The sequence below is a fragment of the Cotesia glomerata genome, linkage group LG8 (genome assembly GCF_020080835.1).
Source record: "Cotesia glomerata isolate CgM1 linkage group LG8, MPM_Cglom_v2.3, whole genome shotgun sequence".
Taxonomy (NCBI): domain Eukaryota; kingdom Metazoa; phylum Arthropoda; class Insecta; order Hymenoptera; family Braconidae; genus Cotesia; species Cotesia glomerata.
Genome location: NC_058165.1, coordinates 1044466 through 1066669, shown reverse-complemented (window position 1 = coordinate 1066669; position 22204 = coordinate 1044466). Strand labels below are relative to the sequence as shown.

At 26.2% G+C, this 22204-nt stretch overlaps 1 protein-coding gene across 3 annotated transcripts in view; it reads left to right on the top strand.

Moving 5' to 3' along the window:
- LOC123270441 (teneurin-m) overlaps positions 1 to 22204 on the top strand; it is a 223831-nt gene that overhangs the window by 13652 nt on the left and 187975 nt on the right. The gene's annotated exons all lie outside the window — the stretch shown is intronic.

Below are 22204 nucleotides of genomic sequence, written 5' to 3'. Positions count from 1 at the left end.
TTTCTTTTGTAACAATTTTTTCAATAAAAAAAATTCTAAAAATTTTTAGATGACGGCTAACTTAATTTTCATAAATTAACAGACATCTGTCAATTTTTAGGACTTTTATAATAATAAAATTATCACGAAAAAATTTTAATTAAAAAGTTCCACGTCTAAAAATTAAAAAAAAATTACAAGTGCATTAAAATGTTTTTTATCGTTGATCTGTAATAAAAACTACAAAAAATTGACAGCTGTCTGCTAACTTCAGCATCATAATTATTAATGTCTATCATAGTTAACTATTTCAATTCATATTTGTCTAAGAATATATATATGTATATTATTTTTTTTTTTATTTTATTTATTTCTACAAAAATTAAACAAAATACATTTGTAAACTGAGTTAATTTTCATTATTTATTTTTTACAAATCACGTCGAGAAAAAATAGTGGCGACCGTAGCGACACCAAGCGTAATTTACTTAAAGTGAGATTTGTTAATAGTTAACAAATCTTGATTTAAATGAAATAAATGAGTCAATTCAGTTAAATAAACCAAAACGAGGTAGTATTTGATTCAAAGTAATATATATTTGAATAAAAGAAATTTGTTAACATTAAATATATATTTTCAATTTATTTCAAATAAATCTGCGCATTCGAGCCAAACAAACTGTTTTCTCAGTGTAGTGTAGCTTTCCAACGGTGAAAGAATTTTTCAAATCGGTTCAGTAGTTTCGGAGCCTATTCAGTGCAACCAAACAAACAAACATACAAACAATCAAATCTTTCCTCTTTATAATATTAGTATAGATATATGAAAAATTGATGTGGGTGCTCAAATGAACACTATTGACATTTTCAAAGATATAAGCTCATCCCGATGTTACACTTTTCGAGACCTTTCATTTGAGTACCCACATCAATTTTTCATATATTTTATATATTTATATATATGTATTTATGAAAAATATATGAAAAATTGATGTGGGTACTCAAATGAAAGGTCTCGATGAGTGTAACATCAGAATGAGCTTATATCTTTGAAAATGTCAATAGCCACATGCATTTTGATATATTTTTCATATATACATATATATAATATATATATAAATATATGAAAAATTGATGTGGGTACTCAAATAAAAGGTCTTGATGAGTGTAATATCAAGGTGAGCTTATATCTTTAAAAATGTCAAGAGTCACATGTATTTTGATATATTTTTCATACATACATATATATAATATATATATTTCAATAAAATAAGCTCATCTTGACGTTACACTCATCAAGGGCTTTCATTTGAGTACCTACTTGCATTTTTGATATATTTTTCATATATACATGTATATAAATATATAAAATATATGAAAAATTGATGTGGGTACTCAAATAAAAGGTCTTGATGAGTGTAATATCAAGGTGAGCTTATATCTTTAAAAATGTCAAGAGTCACATGTATTTTGATATATTTTTCATACATACATATATATAATATATATATTTCAATAAAATAAGCTCATCTTGACGTTACACTCATCAAGGGCTTTCATTTGAGTACCTACTTGCATTTTTGATATATTTTTCATATATACATGTATATAAATATATAAAATATATGAAAAATTGATATGGGTACTCAAATAAAAGGTCTCGATGAGTGTAACATGGGGATGAGCTTATATCTTTGAAAATGTCAATAGTTGACAAGATACAAGGTCATTGATTAATTATTGATATTTTTTAAGATATTCTAAAATTCGACGAAAATTTCCTATACATTTTGGAAAGAAATAAAGACCGATATTTAATAATTTAAATGTAAAGGAGATGAAAGACTAAATAGAGATATTTATTAAGTAGTTAAGAGACTGGCACGTGTCTCACGTATATAATTCACGGAAAATCAAGCCATTAATAATCGGTTTACGGTTCGTTGGATGTTTCTTCATTGCAGAGCACCCAGAGGTTCTCATCCAATCTTCTATGCGTGCACTAACACCTCCGAGCGTCAAGAATTCCGAATCGGCTTTCAGAGCAATTATTATCTTTGTTATTTATTAAAGCGATTAAATTCATTATTTAGTCATCAATTTATTAATAGAGTTACTACCAAAAGATTTTTTGGTATTGTAAAAATGATTTAAAATAAATAAAAATCAATAATGACGGTACCGAGAGACCGTAATACTTAAATTCCCGGTGGGATTTTACTTGCATTGAACAAATTGACGGCAATCATAAATAATTGACAGACAATCATGCAAAGGTTTAAGTAGATGCCCATGTCAAAAATTTTATTCCCCAGTCTATTTTTGTCATACATCAGTTTACAGGTACTTTGATTTTATTTTTATTGTTAAAAAAAATTCTTTTTTTTTTATTAAAAATCAAAATATTGGCCTTAAATTTAGAAAAAATAAAAATGGAGTTTAATTTTGTATATTTAGGCGAAAATATTGGTCGTATAAAAACATTTTTTAAATAAAAATTGTTTTAAATTTAATTTTATAAAAAAAAAATGTATTATACAATTTTTTCTTAGGACTAATCAGAAATCCGTAATTTTAAAAAATTGAAATTTTTATAATTAAAAAAAATGCTCTATCTCTAGATACATAATTAAGAAATGACCTTGTATCTTGTGAACCATTCACATTTTTAAAGATATAAGCTCATTTTTATGTTACACTCCTCAAGACCTTTCATTTAAGTACCCACATCAATTTTTCATATATTTTATATATTTATATATATGTATATATGAAAAATATATCAAAAATACAAGTGGGTACTCAAATGAAAGCTCTTGATGAGTGTAACATCAGAACGAGCTTATATTTTTAAAAATGTCAATAATTAAGAAATGACCTTGTATCTCGTGAAATATTGATATTTTTAAAGATATAAGCTCATTCCGATGTTTCACTCTTCAAGACCTTTCATTTAAGTACCCACATCAATTTTTCATATATTTAATATATTTACATATATTATATATATGTATATATGAAAAATATATCAAAAGTGCATATGGGTACTCAAATGAAAGCTCTTGATGAGTGTAACATCAGGATGAGCTTATATTTTTTAAAATATCAACATTTAAGAAATATCCTTGTGTCTCGTGAAATATTGACATTTTTAAAGATATAAGCTCATCTTGATGTTACACTCATCAAGACCTTTCGTTTGAGTACCCACATCAATTTTATATATATATATATATATATATATATATATATATATATATATATATATATATATATATATATAAATATATAAAAAATTGATGTGGGTACTTAAATGAAAGCTCTTGATGAGTGTAACATCGGGATGAGCTTATATCTTTGAAATATATAATATATATTTATGTATATATGAAAACTATATAAAAAATGCATGTGGGTACTCAAATGAAAGCTCTTGATGAGTGTAACATCGGGATGAGCTTATATCTTCAAAAATGTTAATAGTTAAAAAAGTACAGTGCAATATAACAAAAGTCATTATTTAATAAAGAAAAAGTAGGAGATTAAATTTTCTACAACTTTTATTGAAACAATTATTTCTAAAATAAATATTTTCGCCACAATATCAAAAATTAAAGCCGCTTATTATTTTTATCTTGAATATTTATGCAATAAAATAAGCTCACGCTTTTAATTAATAAAATATTATCACAATAATAAATAAAAAACAGTAAGAGAAGGAGAAGAAGATATATATTTAAGTACGGAAAGAGCATTTTAATTGCTTCCGTTAAAACCTCGGTATTCTGGGACAGGAAATTCAGCCTGGTGATAATAAACGTGCCTATAACAGATCTGAATCTCGAATCTCGAATCTGGGTCAATCAAATATGCAAACTATTTTCTGTTTTTCTTTTTAATCAGCGTAAGCAAAATTTCTTTATTTTTTTTTTATTTTATTTTGCTCCGAATATCCGTTTAATTATCGTAATCGGGAGTTACCAGAGTTACTAGAGTCAAGCACCCCAATACTAATGACCTTTGTTTTTTTGTTGCAGGTACGTTTTTTCTCAGCTTCTATTTTTCAATCTACTAGCAGAGTAAAGGTAATTTTTATACTCATGATCGATAACTTGTAATAGTTTTGACATTTTGCTGTGATATTATATCTTATCAGCGTCAGCGAAAAGAAAAAGTGACTATTGGGCACATAAGATAAGAATAAGATTCTGCTAGACGGTCTAGTCTCCGTTGGAGGTAATTCATAACTAAAAGTTATAGAAGGGACATCTATTGGGAATCAAAACTTTGATTACAATACTTTTACGGACATATATCATCAAGGTGTCTTAAAAGGGGTTCGAGCGAATCGTAAAAAATAATTTCCAATTTTGAGCTTTGAAATTAAGTATACGTATAAATAAATACGTAATTTATCTAATCACAAAATTAAAAAAAGATTCACCGTTTAGTTACTTAGATATTAAATTTTAAAAATCACATATTTTATCTCCTTATACACGGGCTCTTATGGCGGACAAACGTTTTGTCGAGACTTTAATTATTTTTTCTCAATATTAACCTCCCAACTTTAACGGATAAAAAATTATACACAAGAAACTTGGATAACTGCAAAATATAAAAACAATTTAATAATAATACATTACCGATATAATTTTTAAAATATTCAAAGTCAAATTTAATGTTTGTAACTGGTTTAGCGTCAGCCATTTATTCGAATAAAGATTTGACAACATCGCGCCAACAGCTGAGAAAAAACAAAAGGATAGAAATATAGTTACAGAGAGAGAAATGTTTAACTCACACACTCAACTACGTCTCAGGTTATGGGTACAATCAAGCGCGCTATTGCCAAATCTGTTTATTTATTCCGGCAAGTAATAAATACCAAAGTCATTTTATTACTTTACTTTATTAAAAGTAAGTAAAAATCATCAATTATTAAATTGTTTAAGTTATTTTAAATTAAAATAAAGAATTTTGACGAATTCTGGGAAGACTAAAATTAAAAAAAAAAAATTTTAACACTATTTTGACTCATTGGTTACGCTCGAACTTCCTTAAAGTCTCACTTGAATTAAATTTTTTTAACCAAAAAATGGAATGATTGACTGTCAATCTCGACTGCTGAGTTTGAAATTATTTTTTTTTGTATTTAATAAAACGCGTATTAGGCTCATGCAACTATAAAAAGCTTATTGAATGGTAATTAAATTTTTTTTAGTTTTTAATAAAACGCGCAAGTAGAGATTTTTGAATATTGATTGAATTTTTGACAGCTTAGAACTTTAGTAGTATTTAATACGTGTTTATTTATATAGTAAACAAATTAATATTGAAAAAATTTTGTTGTAATTCATAGATAAATTGTAATTAAAACAATTTTTCATACTAAAATTAATTTATTAGCAAACTATATTAAAATATTAAAGGTTAACCTTTTTATTTATTGTAAAAATTGTTAACTAGTTTAAAATTTGAAATTAAGAAGACCGATTTAAGAGACGGATATTTTTTTTAATAACACATTAATTATCAAATAATTGAATTTTTACAATAATAGTTCCATTAAAATTTTTCCTCGTCAACAAATTAACTGCAATATAGTTAAAAGAGCGTTTTTTATTTTTTAAGACGAGCAAAATTAATAATTATATCAAACAAAAATAGTAGTTTTTCTTAAAACTCTCAATATGTGATTAATTAAAAATAATTGATAAGTAGATATGTAAAACCTAAAAATTTGTTGCACTTCATTGAAACTATTATTGTAAAAATTCAATTATTTAATAATTAATGTGTTATTAAAAAAAATGTCTCTGAAATCGGTCCAAGTCTTAAATTTAAAATTCTAAACTAGTTAACATTTTTTACAATAAATAAAAAGGCTAACCTTTAATATTTTAATATAGTTTGCCTGTAATAAATTAATTTTAGTGTGAAAAATTGCTTTAATTACAATTTATCTGTGAAGCACAACAAATTTTTAGGTTTTACATATCTACTTATCAATTACTTTTAATTAATCACATATTGAGAGTTTCAAGAAAAATTACTATTTTTCTTTGATATATTTCGTATTTTAATCAATTTTTTATTAATTTTGCTTGTCTTAAAAAATAAAAAACGCTCTTTTAACTATGGAGGCGTCCATTAATTACGTGAGGTGTTTTAGGGGGGAGGGGGGGGGAGTGGATCATGCTAAATCTTACCAAATCTCACTTAGGGGGAAGGGGGGGATCTTAACAAATATTACGTAATTTTTTCTCTAGCAGAAAACAGTGTAAAATTGCGTGAAAAAGTATTTCTATAATAAAATATGGCCAAATTTGACACAATAGTGTTTGTCGTATTCGTCTGAACCCTGCAGAGCAGAAAAGTAGCGCTCGATTGTTTAATTTGATTATTGATCGATAGGATTCACTAATTTTTAAGGTATAGATTTCTTTAGAAATCTATCGGTGGTAGCCGGTCTCATGTCGTAATTTTAATACAATTTTGTCATAATATGTTTAATTATCTTCAATTTAAACTATTGTTCGTCGACTTTTAATACTTTTTTCAATTTATTTCGTAGTTGAGAAAATTCAAAAAAAATCAATGATAAATTAAATTTTAGCTTTTATCATCAAATGACTTTTATATGTAAAAAATCCTATTTTTTAGGTAGATGTCTTTAAATATCTATTTGCTGTAGTCAGTCTCATATCGTTATTTGCAAAAATATAATAAAAAATAAATTTTAGGATATTACGGCCTTTTAATAACGTGTTTTTTTCAATATTCAGACAAAAAATCTACCTATCCATGTCGGGTGTAGCCGAATGGCACTTTTTTTCTCAATAATCCAACCCGTTTACAGCCAAAAAATAAATTTTGAACAATCTCGCGTGAGATTAGGGGAGGGGGGAGGGAGTTGAGGAAAATCTTACGAAATCTCATCAAGGGGGGAGGGGGGGTTAAAAAATTCTCAAAAATGTCTAACGTAATTTATGGACGCCCCCTATACTGCAGTTAACCTGTCGGAAAAATTTAAATGAAACTATTATTATAAAAATTCAATATTTGATAATTAATGTGATTAAAAAAAAATGTCTCTAAAATCGGTCCAAGTCTTAAATTTAAAATTCTAACCTAGTTAACATTTTTTATATTAATAAAAAGAATAACTTTTAATATTTTAACATAGTTTGCTAATAAATTAATTTTAGTGTAAAAAATTATTTTAATTACAATTTATCTATAAATTACAACAAATTTTTCTTTACATCTACTTATCAATTATTTTTAATATTAATTCACTTACTATATAAATAAACACGTATTCAATACCTCTAAAATTTAATAAAATACTTCTAAAATTAGAAACTGACATAAAAATTTAATTACTATTTAATAAACTTTTTCGTAGCTTATAACTCAAATAAATCTTTTATTAAATACTTAAAAAAAATGTAATTACTATTTAATATAAATGTCTATCAGTATAGATTAACCATTAATAAGTTCCAAATGTGTCGATTAATCGAAAAAATTAATCAAATTAGCTGCTTATAATTTCCTAATAAACAGAGGTAAGAAGTTTTAAGCTTAAAAAAATTATTATCATTATTATTCCCACAATAGCTATAGTATAACCCGAATCGGCAGATCGGGAGGGTTATATAAGACCTATAAATATCTCGATTTATCTCGATTAACGTGTAACCACGTCTTACTAGTCTACCAATCGGAATTTCTCTTTTTTCTCGGGTAATGTTCTCAAGAAGCTGCTCCTTGTTCATCTTTTTTCCGAGTGTATAGTAGTGGTACTATCTGAAGAAATATCTCTCCCAAATGGGCCATTCTCTATATTTATATTTATTCTTCCGGCGCAGCTAACATACAGATAGACTCGACGGAAAAATATAAATAATATCTGATAAAGTCGTAAGAATATTCAATTGCCAGCCGGATAATTCCGATTTAAATTGGTGTGAGTGTATGTATGAGAGATTAATTTGACGAGATGGTGTCTGTTGTCTGTCGGAGTGATGCTGTCTCGTTTGTACAATGTATTGCATTTAACGGTACCAGGACAATAGAAAATCCAATTTAACTGAATTTCGATTGATGACATTAACGCGCATTGTTCATCTCTCTGTCTATAAATATAAAACCGATTCTCTGTAGAGGAAACAAAAGCTCTTGTTAACTTTAATTAAATATTTAACAAACTGCTGGGATAATCTGTTAAAGATCCATTAATTACTTTTATATATTTCGTCTATATTTAATTTTTTATTTTTTAAGTAATACTAATGTATCAGACCTTCAAAGTATCGCTTTAAATATCCACGGGGTTAATTAATACGTTTTTTATTAGAAGCTCGTCAACTCTCTGACTATTTAGTTGATAGTATGAAGCAGTGGCTCTTTATTGCGCTGCTTTTTTGGATTTGGAAAATTGGAGAAGCTAAGTTTCGTTACATGTGTGCTGACAATTATGTAAGTTTTTTTTTTTTTAATTTATTCACTGATAGAAGGACTTATTAACTATTAATAGTTTAATTTATTTGAAGACAATTATTTAATTTTTTAACCAATAAATATTTATTTGGGAGGAAAGTATATTTATTAATAGTTAACAAATATTTATTAACAGTTAATAAATATTTTGCTGAGTGCATTTGTTTGGCTTGCAATTTTATATGATATAAAGATTGCTTAGAAACAAAAATCATCTTTATAAATTATTTGGATTAATTATATTACATTATAATAACGTTTATTGTAAAATAGCAAATTCTGTCACAGTGAATAATTATCTTTTATATTTTTAAATATTAAAAACGTTAATTTATTTAGTGAATTTAATTATTATCATGTATTCCAGCTGTAGAGTTATAAAAAGTGTCAAAAAAAAATTATTTTTGCTTTTTATTTTAAATAAATATTTGTTAACAGTTAACAAATATTTATTAACATTTAATTAATGGTATTTAATAAATAATTTATTTACTGGTGATAAATATTTATTAAATCCTATGATGTTAAAAAAATGATTTATTAACAGTTAATAAAGCTTATTAAATATAAACAAATCCTTCCATCAGTGAAGAGGAAATTAAAAAAAATAAAATTATCATTTATTTAAAAATTTTTCAAAGTTACAGAGGTCCAAAACTTCCAAATTAAAGTCCTGGGTTCGAATCCTGGGAGGTGTAATTTAATTTTTTTACTTTTTTTTAACTAATATTTATTGACATTTAATAAATCGTAGACTGATAGAACGATTTATTAACTATTAATAATTTAATTTATTTGAAGATAATTATTTAATTTATTAAATTTTAATAAATATTTTTTAATATTTAATAAATATTTATTTGGGAGGAAAGTACATATATTAATCATTAATAAGCATTTATTAATAATTAACAAATATTAATTAACATTTAATAAATATTTTGTTGAGTGAATTTGTGTGGCTTGCAATTTTATATGATATAAAGATTGCTTATAAACAAAAATCATCTTTATAAATTATTTGGATTAATAAATATTTGTTAACAGTTAACAAATATTCATTAACCATTAATAAATATGGTATTTAATAAATAATTTATTAACTGTTAATAAATATTTATTAAATACTATGATGTTAAAAAATTCTATTTTTATATCCAAGATTTTTGCCTAATTTTTTGTTAAAATTATTTATTGTTTTATGTTTTGATATTACGGCTAATATATTGGTCGTATAGAAAATTTTTGAGATAAAAGTTAGTCAAAATTTAATTTTATACACTAATTTATTACGGAGTAATAAACTTATTTAGTAATAAAATTTTTAGTTATTTATTCGGGAGAAAAAAATATTTAGCGATCAATAATATTTTTTACAGTTTAATAAATTAATTTTTTATTATAAATAAATTATATTAATATACACAAAGCTTTGTTATATATAAATAACGAATTTTTAATATTATGACTAAAGTATTGATTCTATAGAAAATTTTTTTAAACAAAAGTGTAAAATTTAATTTTATAAAAAAAATTTCGCTTATGTTAATTTCTTAGGATCAATTTCATCATAATTTTAAAAGTAACATTTATAATTATTAAAAAAAAATTCTAACCTTTTATTGTGAATTTTTATTTTGGAATTTGAAAATTTTGGTTTTTTTAAAAAATCATAAGGAACAATTTTTATAAAATTAAATATTATTTTTGTTTAAAAATTTTTATAAGACCAAGATTTTCGCCGTAATATTAAAAATTTAAACGAAATTTTAAAATTTCTCCACTGATAGAAGGATTTAGTACGGAGTAATAAACTGATTTAGTAAAAAAATTTTTAGTCATTTATTTGGGAGAAAAAAATATTTTTTACCCATTAATATTATTTGTTACAGTTTAATAAATTATTTTTTTATTCTAAATAAATTATATTAATATAAACAAAGCCTTATTATATAAAAATAAATATTTGTTTCCACCATATAATATTTAGTAGTAGTTACTAAATATTTGTTTGGTAAGTATTGCCGGTAGATGGCAATGCTTTAATTCCAATGTCATACATAACCTATCAACTGACTGAGATTATTTTATTGAGCTCGAATGTGGAAGATTTATCTTGCCTTTGAAAAGACACATCCTCCCAAATGGCTTATATGTAATTTCTCAGTGGAGTTTAGTTTAAATTAGTTCAATTAGTCTATTATTGATATGTTAAAAAGTTGTTTAATTTAAAATTTTATAAATGTCTGAAATAAAAAATAATTATTTAATGAGATTATTTTCTTTATAATACCTTATATTTTAACTTAAAATTATTTATTTTAATTATTTTGATTTATTTTTAGTAACAAAAGTTAGGTTATACGGTAAAATTAATTAAAAAATTAATTTGTTTAATAGCATTAAACGATTTATTGCGAAGCAATAAATCAATTGTTTATACTAAATATTTATTTGGTGGCAATGGGCTTTAATAAATTATTTAGTAACTATTACTAAATATTTGGTAATTAAAGGTTTGTTACTAAATAATTTAGTAACTATTACTAAATCTTATTAAATCCTTCTAAAAAGGCAAAAATCTTGATAAATTATAATAAATATTATAAAAATTATTTTTTTTTAATAGAAAAATATTTTTTTAAACTTTACACAGTAAAAGTTTCATCTTTTGATTTAAAAAGTCGTTTAAATAAAAAAATAAAATAATTTTAACGTGTTCAAAGGACAGCGAGTGCATAAGCAAGCACTGCCCCGACTGGAAGTGCTCTTTCTACGTATTCTGCGGATTCAGATACTCCTGTCGGCCATACGGAACCTGGTAAACCTTGTAAACAATATTAAATATAATAAATTAAAATAAAATAAAAATAACTGTTGATTATTTTTTACTATTCCGAGCTTGCTTGATATAAAACAATAATCTGAAGACGGCGGCGTTGTTGAGTCGGTCTTTGATGTCCCACCAGACGAATAAGATGGTAATGAATATTTCTGTTGGTGGGTACTCGAGTTGCGTGGCTTAGGCTCCCGGTTCTTGGTTCTCGGTTCCCGGTTTGACCACTTTGTATAAATATATCCTCTCTGTTAAGTAATGTCTTTTGTCTACTGTCTACTGTCTACTGTCTACGTCGTTCACTTAACTGCTCAAGAGGGTCTACAATCAAACAGCAATTTCTGCTTTCTTTTGTCGAAGACATGTTGACGAGTCACCGGGTTAATTAGTCACCTTTTTAAGGTTCTTTATTCTAATCGGATATTATTATTTATAGTTACTGCAAGAGTGACGATAACTCATAGGTAATTTGTAATTAAAACAATTTTTCACTCTAAAATTAATTTATTACTAGCGAACAATATTAAAATATTAAAGGTTATCCTTTTTATTTATTGTAAAAAATGTTAACTAGTTTAGAATTTTAAATTTAAGAAGACCGATTTTAGAGACATTTTTTTTAATAACACATTAATTATCAAATAATTGAATTTTTATAATAATAGTTTTATTAAAATTTTTCCTACAGATTAACTGCAGTATAGTTAAAAGAGCGGTTTTTATTTTTTAAGACAAGCAAAATTAATAAAAAATTAATTAAAATACGAATTATATCTAAAAAATAGTAATTTTTCTTAAAACTCTTAATATGTGATTAATTAAAAATAATTGATAAGTAGATATGTAAAATCTAAAAATTTAATGTACTTCATAGATAAATTGTAATTAAAACAATTTTTCACACTAAAATCAATTTATTACAAGCAAACTATATTAAAATATTAAAAGTTATTCTTTTTTTTTATTGTAAAAAATGTTAACTAGTTTAGAATTTTAAATTTAAGAAGACCGATTTCAGAGACTTTTTTTTTAATAACACATTAATTATCAAATAATTGAATTTTTACAGTAATAGTTTCATTTGAATTTTTCCTACAGATTAACTGCAGAATAGTTAAAAGAGCGTTTTTTAGTAGATTTCATAGAAATCTAACTATTGCATTGGTCTTCATGACGGAACTTTTGAAAAATTTTGCTATATTTCGACTCAGCTCGTCAAGCGGATTCAGAAAATGCATATGGTTCAAAAGTTTATACATATATGTATGTATTTATATATATACGATATAATCGGCAGTGTCTCTTCTCTAACTCCCGTAATTCTATACGGATCTCAATAAAACGTAACATACTTATTCTTAGGACGATTTCCGAGGTTAAGTTCTAAGATGAGCTAAATCTGTCGATTAGTTTAGAAATGAGAGCAATTCAAAAATTTTCAAAATCGCAAAAAATTTTCACTTTTACCTTATTTCCGTGCAATTACAATTGAACGTGATATCTTATTAAAATTCTATAAATGGCATCTGAAGGTTTATCAAATAAGCTTTAATTTGTGTACCTTATTATCAGTCTAGGCCAAAAATCACCTACTTTCTCAGACAGATTTAATGAAATTTCACTTTTGCATTCGTTTTGACGTCATTGTTGTTTAATCAAACAGAAATTTATTTTTTTTTTTGTATGCAACCCTAGTAGTATTTTTATTATCGATCATGAAATCTACTTCCATTTCGGCTGCCGAATGGCCTTTTTTATTTTTTAAGACAAGCAAAATTAATAAAAAATTAATTAAAATACGAATTATATAAAACAAAAATAGTAATTTTTCTTGAAAATCTCAATAAGTGATTACAGTGTAAATAACTTTTTTAGATAACTGCAGTTTTACTTTTTACTCTTTTATTAATTAAAGGTGGCTGGTATTAAAGCAACGCTTGTGGTGATTTTACTAAACACATGTATCTAATATAATTATATTAAATACAAATAAAATTATATTTGTGTCAAAACTCTAATTTATTTCTCAGCAATAAAATTTATTAACATAAAATATAATATGCGTTATTCCTGGCGAATAAATTTGTATACAATAATAGATATTTTTTCTGAAAAATAAAAATCAACACGCCGTTGATGATAGAAATATAAAGATGCTTTGTGTGTTGAAAACACTTGTAAATATAAAGTAGCCCTGGGGCCTTTACTTTTCATCCCTTTGGCAGTGTCCTCTATCCGTCTGCCAGCGGACACACATCACGCGCAATCCGCATCCACATCTCTTTGTTTGCTTTTACTTGTTTTTCATTTTATATTTTTATATTTTTTTTTTCCCACCGTGTGTTTTAACTTTGATTGCGCCAGAAGTAAACCAAGGCCCGGAAATTAATTTCTACCAAAGAATTTAATTTCTCGACAATAAATTTCCTCTATTTAAAATTATATTAAATAAAAAATCAATTATATACAAATGTAGTGAGCTCATCAATTTGTTTAAGCTTCAGTGTTTTGGTCTTAGCGCCGGATAATTCCAATAATTGGCTGTTACTGTTCGACAAAAGATCCTATTATTATATTCCTTTTGTTGCTTTTTTCAATGAGGCACATCATATTATTATCACATCACTTATATACACTGATAGAAGGATTTATTAACTGTTAATAATGTAATTTATTCGAAGACAAGTATTTAATTTATTAAATATTTTTTAACATTCAATAAATATTTATTTGGGAGGAAAGTACATTTATTAATAGTTAATAAGCATTTATTAATAATTAACAAATATTTATTAACAGTTAATAAATATTTTGTTGAGTGAATTTGTTTGGCTTGCAATTTTATATGATATAAGGATTGCTTATAAACAAAAATCATCTTTATAAATTATTTGGATTAATTATATTACATTATAATAACGTTTATTGTAAAATAGCAAATTCTATCACAGTGAATAATTATCTTTTATATTTTTAAATATTAAAAACGTTAATTTATTTAGTGAATTTAATTATTATCATGTATTCCAGCTGTAGAGTTATAAAAAGTGTCAAAAGAAAATTATTTTTGCTTTTTATTTTAAATAAATATTTGTTAACAGCTAACAAATATTTATTAACATTTAATTAATAGTATTTAATAAATAATTTATTTACTGGTGATAAATATTTATTAAATCCTATGATGTTAAAAAAATGATTTATTAACAGTTAATAAAGCTTATTAAATATAAAAAAAATCCTTCCATCAGTGTAGAGGAAATTAAAAAAAATAAAATTATCATTTATTTAAAAATTTTTCAAAGTTATAGAGGTCCAAAACTTCCAAATTAAAGTCCTGGGTTCGAATCCTGGAAAGTGTAATTTAATTTTTTTACTTTTTTTTAATTAATATTTATTGACATTTAATAAATCGTACACTGATAGAACGATTTATTAACTATTAATAATTTAATTTATTTGAGGACAATTATTTAATTTATTAAATTCTAATAAATATTTTTTAACATTCAATAAATATTTATTTGGGTGGAAAGTACATTTATTAATAATTAACAAATATTTATTAACATTTAATAAATGGTATTTAATAAATAATTTATTGTTAATAAATATTTATTAAATCCTATGATGTTAAAAAATCATTTATTAACAGTTAATAAAGCTTATAAAATATAAACTAATCCTTCTATCAGTGTAAGACGAATATTTTCGCTGTCATATTAAAAACCTGAAGATTTTTCAAACTTAATAAAAAGAACCAAGGGGAAAAGACGAAATGTTGTGATCTGATTGAACGACTAAAGGGAAATAGCGACTGGGTAAACGAGGTAATAAAATAGGAACCAGTCGGTTAAGTCCGGGGCTAAAGTGTCGGTCTGTTGTGTGTTGTATGTTGTATGTTAGTGACCATTACGCCTACGCAGTATCAGCTCGTTGCGCAGAAGAGGTTAAGGGGGTTTTATGCTTACGATTGTTGGAAGCGTCAATATGGATCAAGTGCCCGAGAATGAGCTCCTAGGTGTATCAGGTATCAGTATCAGAATCAGTATCAGTATCAGTAACTGTATTGGCAATGTATCGAGGATCGAGGATCGAGGATCCAAGCCGCATCCTATCTATCTATATATATATATATGTTTATATATATATAGTTAGGAGTGTATGTCGTGGTTGGTGCGAACGAGGCTTTATATCAAATGCGTAACAACCCCATTACCGCACTCAATTGCTATAAGCCGTAGATCGTGGATTATCGTCTGAACGATATCCTATTCCACGATAGACGCCACCGCTCCATGGCTTGTTACATTTTAGATCCTCCCACATTAATTCGATAATCGCTCCTAATCATTATTGATATTATTGATAATTTATACTAATTACCAGGTTTATTCGTTTATTTTTACTAGCAACCTTGCAGTCACTACGTGACTGCCGTAGTGAACTATAAATAAATTAAATTTTGCTTTATTAAATAAAGAATTTTGTTAAAATGCACTGTACTTTTTTAAATATTGATATTTTTAAAGATATAAGCTCATCTTGATGTTACAATCATCAAGAGCTTTCATTTGAGTACCCACATGCATTTTTGATATATTTTTCATATATATATATATTTTAAAGATATAAGCTCGTCCTGATGTTACACTCATCAAAAGCTTTCATTTGAGTACCCACATGCATTTTTGATATATTTTTCATATATACATGTATATAATATATAATATATATAAATATATAAAATATATGAAAAATTGATGTGGGTACTCAAATTAAAGGTCTCGATGAGTATAATATCAAGATGAGCTTATATTCTTAAAAATATCATTAGTTGACAAGATAGTAGTGTCAGTACTTAATAATTGACATTTTTTTAAATATAAGCTCATCTTGACGCTATACTCATCGAGACCTTTAATTTGAGTACTCACATCAATTTTTCATATATATTTTATATATTTGGTATTTGTGAAATATATGAAATATATTAAATATATTAAATATATAAAAAATTGATGTGGGTACTCAAATGAAAGGTCTCATAGAGTGTGATATCGAGATGAGCTTATATCTTTAAAAATGTCGATAGTTCACAAGATACAAGGTCACTTCTTAATTATGTATCTAGAGAAGGATTCACTAACTATGAAGACAATTATTTAATTTATTAAATATTTTTTAACATTTAATATATATTTATTTGGGAGGAAAGTACATTTATTAATAGTTAATAAGCATTTATTAATAATTAACAAATATTTATTAACAGTTAACAAATATTCATTAACCATTAATAAATATTTATGAACAGTTAATAAATTGTACTTAATAAATTACTTATTAACTGTTAATAAATATTTCTTAACACTTAATAAATAATTTGATTGATCAAGTTATATTGGAAAATTTTTCAACAAATAATTCTTGTAAAATAATAATAAATAAAAATAATAAAAGTTCATTCGGTAGCACCCCAGCTTTGGACTAGTAGAAGAAAAACTTTTAATTGAATAATTTTAATTACCAAACTATTTTATTTACTCGTTTACATTTTAGATTTAAGTTTGCGGTGAAATAATTATTTTTTATAAAAGACTCCTTGAATAGTGATAATAATTTTATGAGATATTTATATTTATATATAAGAATATTATTATTGTTGTTGTTTAAGTTCAAATAAAAGTAATGAAGGTTGTTATTGAAGCCACAGAGCGGATATTGAGTAACTGGATGTTTATATTAAAAAGATACACACTCTACTCGTTATCCAGTGAGTTGGACGCGAATTTATATAAATCCAGAGTGAATAAGCATAAGGGAGTTCTCCAGTGAGTTTTACAGTGCGCATACGAGCATGCAAGATAAGGTAAGCGCCCGCAGTACATCCTACACTTTATTATCTTGGGGTAACAAAGCGAATACGCAGTACTGTTCGTTCGTTCGTTCGTTTGTTTGTTTGTTTGTTTGTTTGGTGGCTTGTTTATACACACAAATAACACGCCGGGATTTTTAAATTCACTTCCTATACAGTTAAATCCTATCGAGGTATTATGGACATTAACTCCGTTAAATATTTTGTAAATAACTCGTCAAATTAATTATCTAAAAAGTCTATTAGATATTTTCACAAAGTAAAATAAAAAATTAACAATTCTTTATTTAATTATTTATAATTCATTTTAAAAAGTAATTTATGCTAAAATTAATATTTGAAGAATTTTGGATATTTTTATAGTGACTATACAATAATTTTTCATTTTTTTATTGACCATATCGGTAAATAAATAAATAAATTATTAATTATTAAATAATATAAATGAAAGTTAAATGATCTGAAAAATAAAAAATATTTAGTTTGTTTAATTAAGGTACTTGAGGGTAATAAGGCCCAAGTGACAGTAATTATATTTAAAAGAAAGTTTGGAAAATCCATAAGTGCACGACTCATAATGCTCATTTAATTATGAAATATATAAAAAAAAAAAATATCCAATTATTTATCAATAAATAACGAAAAAGAACACATGAGTCGTGCAAAATAAAAAGAAAAAAAATAATTAAAAAAAAAACAGCTGTACTAGGAAAGTGATGCACAGGCGCCCCTGGTGGAATAAAATGTACATAATATCTATAGATATAGATATATCACTATCCATGTTAATTTTACATGGATATATATAGATATACAGTCTTGTAGTTTTCGTTTTTTATTAATTGCAATTAAACGACACTGAATTAATTAATCATTCGCATTCAGTGACCTACAATCGTCGATTAGAATTCTTTAAAAAAAAATTTAACTCAAATAATGGATTTTTTCACAAGTTACAGTGTTTCCGGGTTTCACACATGACGGACAGGAAAATTTTTTGACCTATTTTGGTGTTTTTTTCCAATTCTATTGCAGTAAATCAATTTTTAAAAAGTATGAAAATAATCTCCATTAAATTATCTCGACAATAGTATGCAAAATATCTTGATTCCGTGAACTAACAAGGCTATAATAATAAAAATAGCCGCGAAAAAAATTTTTCGATCGTAAAGCACTCTCTGATGCTTCGCATCATGAGTCGTGCAAAATAACCGCTCTTGCTAAAGGCTACTCTAGTAGAAGTGTCTTGGATAGAAATGTCTTGACAAGTTTATAGAGTCCCGATAGGACGTTCCCTGTCTTGTAGATTTAATCATCCTAAATATGCTAAAGTACCGCTGAACAATTTATAAAAAAGGATTTGAGTAAATGGTAAGCATTTGTTTATTATTTTACATTTTATTATTTATTTTTTTTTTATTTTAACACCGCTTTTCAGACTTCTGTCTCGATGGGGGTCCGGCCGAGACCGGAAGGGGACTCCAGGCTGATCGGTACATTAAGTTTGGCAGAATAAGTTTGGCGGTATTACATACTTTTTCTCAGCCTGGAGAGTAATGCGGCGATGGGCCGACTTTGGGGAAACTGCACGCATTTGCCTGTGCCCTACCGGTAGCACAGGGCTTGGGGAAACCATCGAAAACCCAAACCTGTACAGCCCGGCGTGAGTTACGAGCACCGATGTTCACTGAAAATTAAATTTCAGCTCACACCGGGATTCGAACCCACGCCTCACCAGTCCCAAGCAAGCATGACAAGTATTATACCGCTTAGCCATGGGACTGGCTACATTTTATTATTTAAAATAATCCTTTTGATGTTTATCTTAATCTTAAAAACGTATTGTTGGTAAATTGAAGTGATGATTAATCTCTAATAGCTATTTTATTAAGTACAGTTTAACTATTTCCAGTATGTTTATTACCCCACCTAAAATAACGCATATTCTGGTTCTTGTAAAAGTTTAGTTTGTTTATGGTAAAAATTACCATTACTTTATTATATTTAAATGTATTTAAATAAAGATTAATGATACATTTTGATAATTAAATACAATATTTTAGATTTTTTTAAAAATCTTCCTTAGCCTGTACCTTAATAAAAATATTATAATTTTGTTCCAAAGACCCATTGATCTAACCCCAGTAGATAATGCAGTTAATTAGCGATTCAATTAACAGAGTTGAGAGTGATTGCGGGAGATTTATAATACATAAATAATAGACATGTATATGTGTGTAAGAGTAGTTAAGCTGAGATAGGAGTTGGTAGGTTGGTGGGTTGGTGGGTTCGTGGGTTCGTGGGTGGAAATAGTAGAGTTTCAGCAGGTTTCATCGTTCCACTAGAGCGTCTAGACTTTGGAATACAGGAGCTTTCAAGGAGGCACTCCTCTCAATGGGAATCCTCAGTGTGTATCTCCCAAACGCTAACATTTTCATGATGCTTATGCTTACAACATTCATGTACAAAGTAAACATTATTCAAGTACTCAGAAACAGCAACACTCCCTACATAAATGTTGTACTAAGGCATCTCTATCTCTACCTCATAACACCCAATCGATCCGCACAATTATCAACTATCAACTACTTTGTTTTTTTTTTTTTTTTTTTTTTTTTTCAGAAAAAAAGGTTCTAAGCCAAGAAAATATTTTTCTTCCTAATTATTTTCTTGAGAAAAAAAATTTTTTTTTTATAACAAATTTCGCTTATTCCAACAAAATTAATTCTCTTGCTTTAAGAAATATTAATGTACCGGATAGCTCAAATGGTAGAATAGCCGACATGTCTTCGGAAGGTTCTGGGTTCGAATCCCAGTCCGAGCTATCTAATAATTTTTTCTCGCATATTCTATAAACTCACATTAAGATGAACACAATAAATGTTAAATTTACACAAAAAAGTGTTAAATTTTTAACACAAAAATTTTTAACACAAAATTTTTTGACGCAATGACGCAAAATTTTTTACTGTGTAATATACGTATCTTAATCCAAAAAAATTTATTTAAGTCAAGAAAATCTTGTTGTGAAGAGAAAATTTAGCCTCGAGCTCCAAAAAATTAAGTTATTTATAGAAGTTTATTTTCTTGTCGAAAGAAAATTTCTCTCTTGCTCAAAAAAATTAAATATAAAGATAGAAGTTAATTTTCATTAATATTTTTATTGATTAAAATGTCTAATGGGAAGATCAAATAATATTTAATCATTTTTTTTCATTCAATATGTATAATTGCACGCTAAAATAATATAAGGGTGATTTTCTGTAAGGATGTTTTTTGTTGTCCCAGGCATTTTTTTATTAGAAAAATTGTTATTTGGTTACTAAAAAAAATTTGTTACGAAAGTAAAAAAACATTTCTATTTGAAGCATTGAAAACTAAAATGAAGTAAATTTTGGTTTTTTTGCTATTAATTGGTAAACCACCTTAATAACAGTCCCCTGGGCTGTCCCATTCCCAAAATTAAAACTTTAAGATTCAATTCTAAGTTATTCGTCAATAATATATAATTTGGTCCATAATGATTATAAACTTAATTAGTTAACTAACAATCTTTTTCAATAAAAAGTACCGAAAATTAATTTGTTTCATTATATTCATTAAACCAAAGTTTGTCTCAGGCATTTTAAGATCAGTCCTCTGCCAGAAGTTCAAAGCCAAAAAAAAATCCAGCGTGGTATTTTACCTTTTGTAAGGTTTATAAGGATCTAACTAGCCTTGAGTTAATAACCATAGGGCTGTTAGCGCTTTATCGGCATTTTATTTAAAGTCAAAGCACCGTTTGCGCTGGAAATATGTGTCTGAGCCACTTGAAAACTCAGTCCCCTGGCAACTATTTTTATTTATAAAATTCGATCCATAAGTCTTAATATTATTCTAATTAATGTAAACATTGATTGAGAACTTGAAAAGTTGAATGCATTGAAATAGTTTGCTTGATTTTTCTCAATTTGATAAAAAAAAAAAACAGTCCCCTGTGATGTTATATGGCAAAAGATACACAAATATCGAAAAAGCAAAAATTAAATCGGCTGTTTATTTATTATGATTAAGCTGATAGTTTTGTAGCCCTTGTTAATTTTTTTTCTAATAAAATAAAAAATAATTTGGTCGAACAATTTTGTACAGATTTAAGACGTCCTTATAGAGAATCACCCATTTACCTATCAGAAAATTTTCTTGATCCAAGAATTTTGTTCTCCGGGCAAGAAATTTTTTTTTCTATGCACCATTCGCATTATTTTTTTTTTATAGAATTATAAATACGTAATTACAATAAATAACTTGGTCTCGAAAAAACCAATTTAAAGATAAAAATATTTATTGTGCTCGAAGCAATTAAAAAGAAATTGTTTCATTTGATAACAAAAAAACAGACCCGAGGAATAATGAAAGATAAAGACGCTGAGAAATGGATAAATGGCAGCTAGCATCTGGTGTTGCGGATAGTGGTCTGACCTAAATTCCGATTCCGAGTCTTTAATCTTTTCTTTCTTCCTCCTCCTCTCAACTCGAGAGTAAAGAGCGAAATCGGTTGTATGAAGAGTTAAATGTGTCTCATACAATTTCAATCTCTTTCATATATATTTATAATATATACAATATTGAGGACACAATGACTCGACGTACAAGCTATTGAATTTAATGTTGACATTCCCTCTTAAAATATTTTATTTGTCGCTAAAAGTGGATATGGGCTGTGCAACTTATTCATGAATCTCAATTCAGATATGAGGAAGTGAGGTTAGGTGACAGGTGCAACCAGAATAACATTCTCTTACTTTTTCATTTCAATATACTATAAATGCTTCAATTATTGTATGACGGCTTTGATCATTTATAAATTATTTCTTATTGTTGACACATTACAATTGCTACCGGATAAAAACATTTTTTCAGTTGTATGGTATTTATATTATCGAGAGAAAAAAATTTAGTTACATGGACTAATATGAAAATTAACTATTAGACCTAATCAGGACATATCAATTTAATTTAATTTT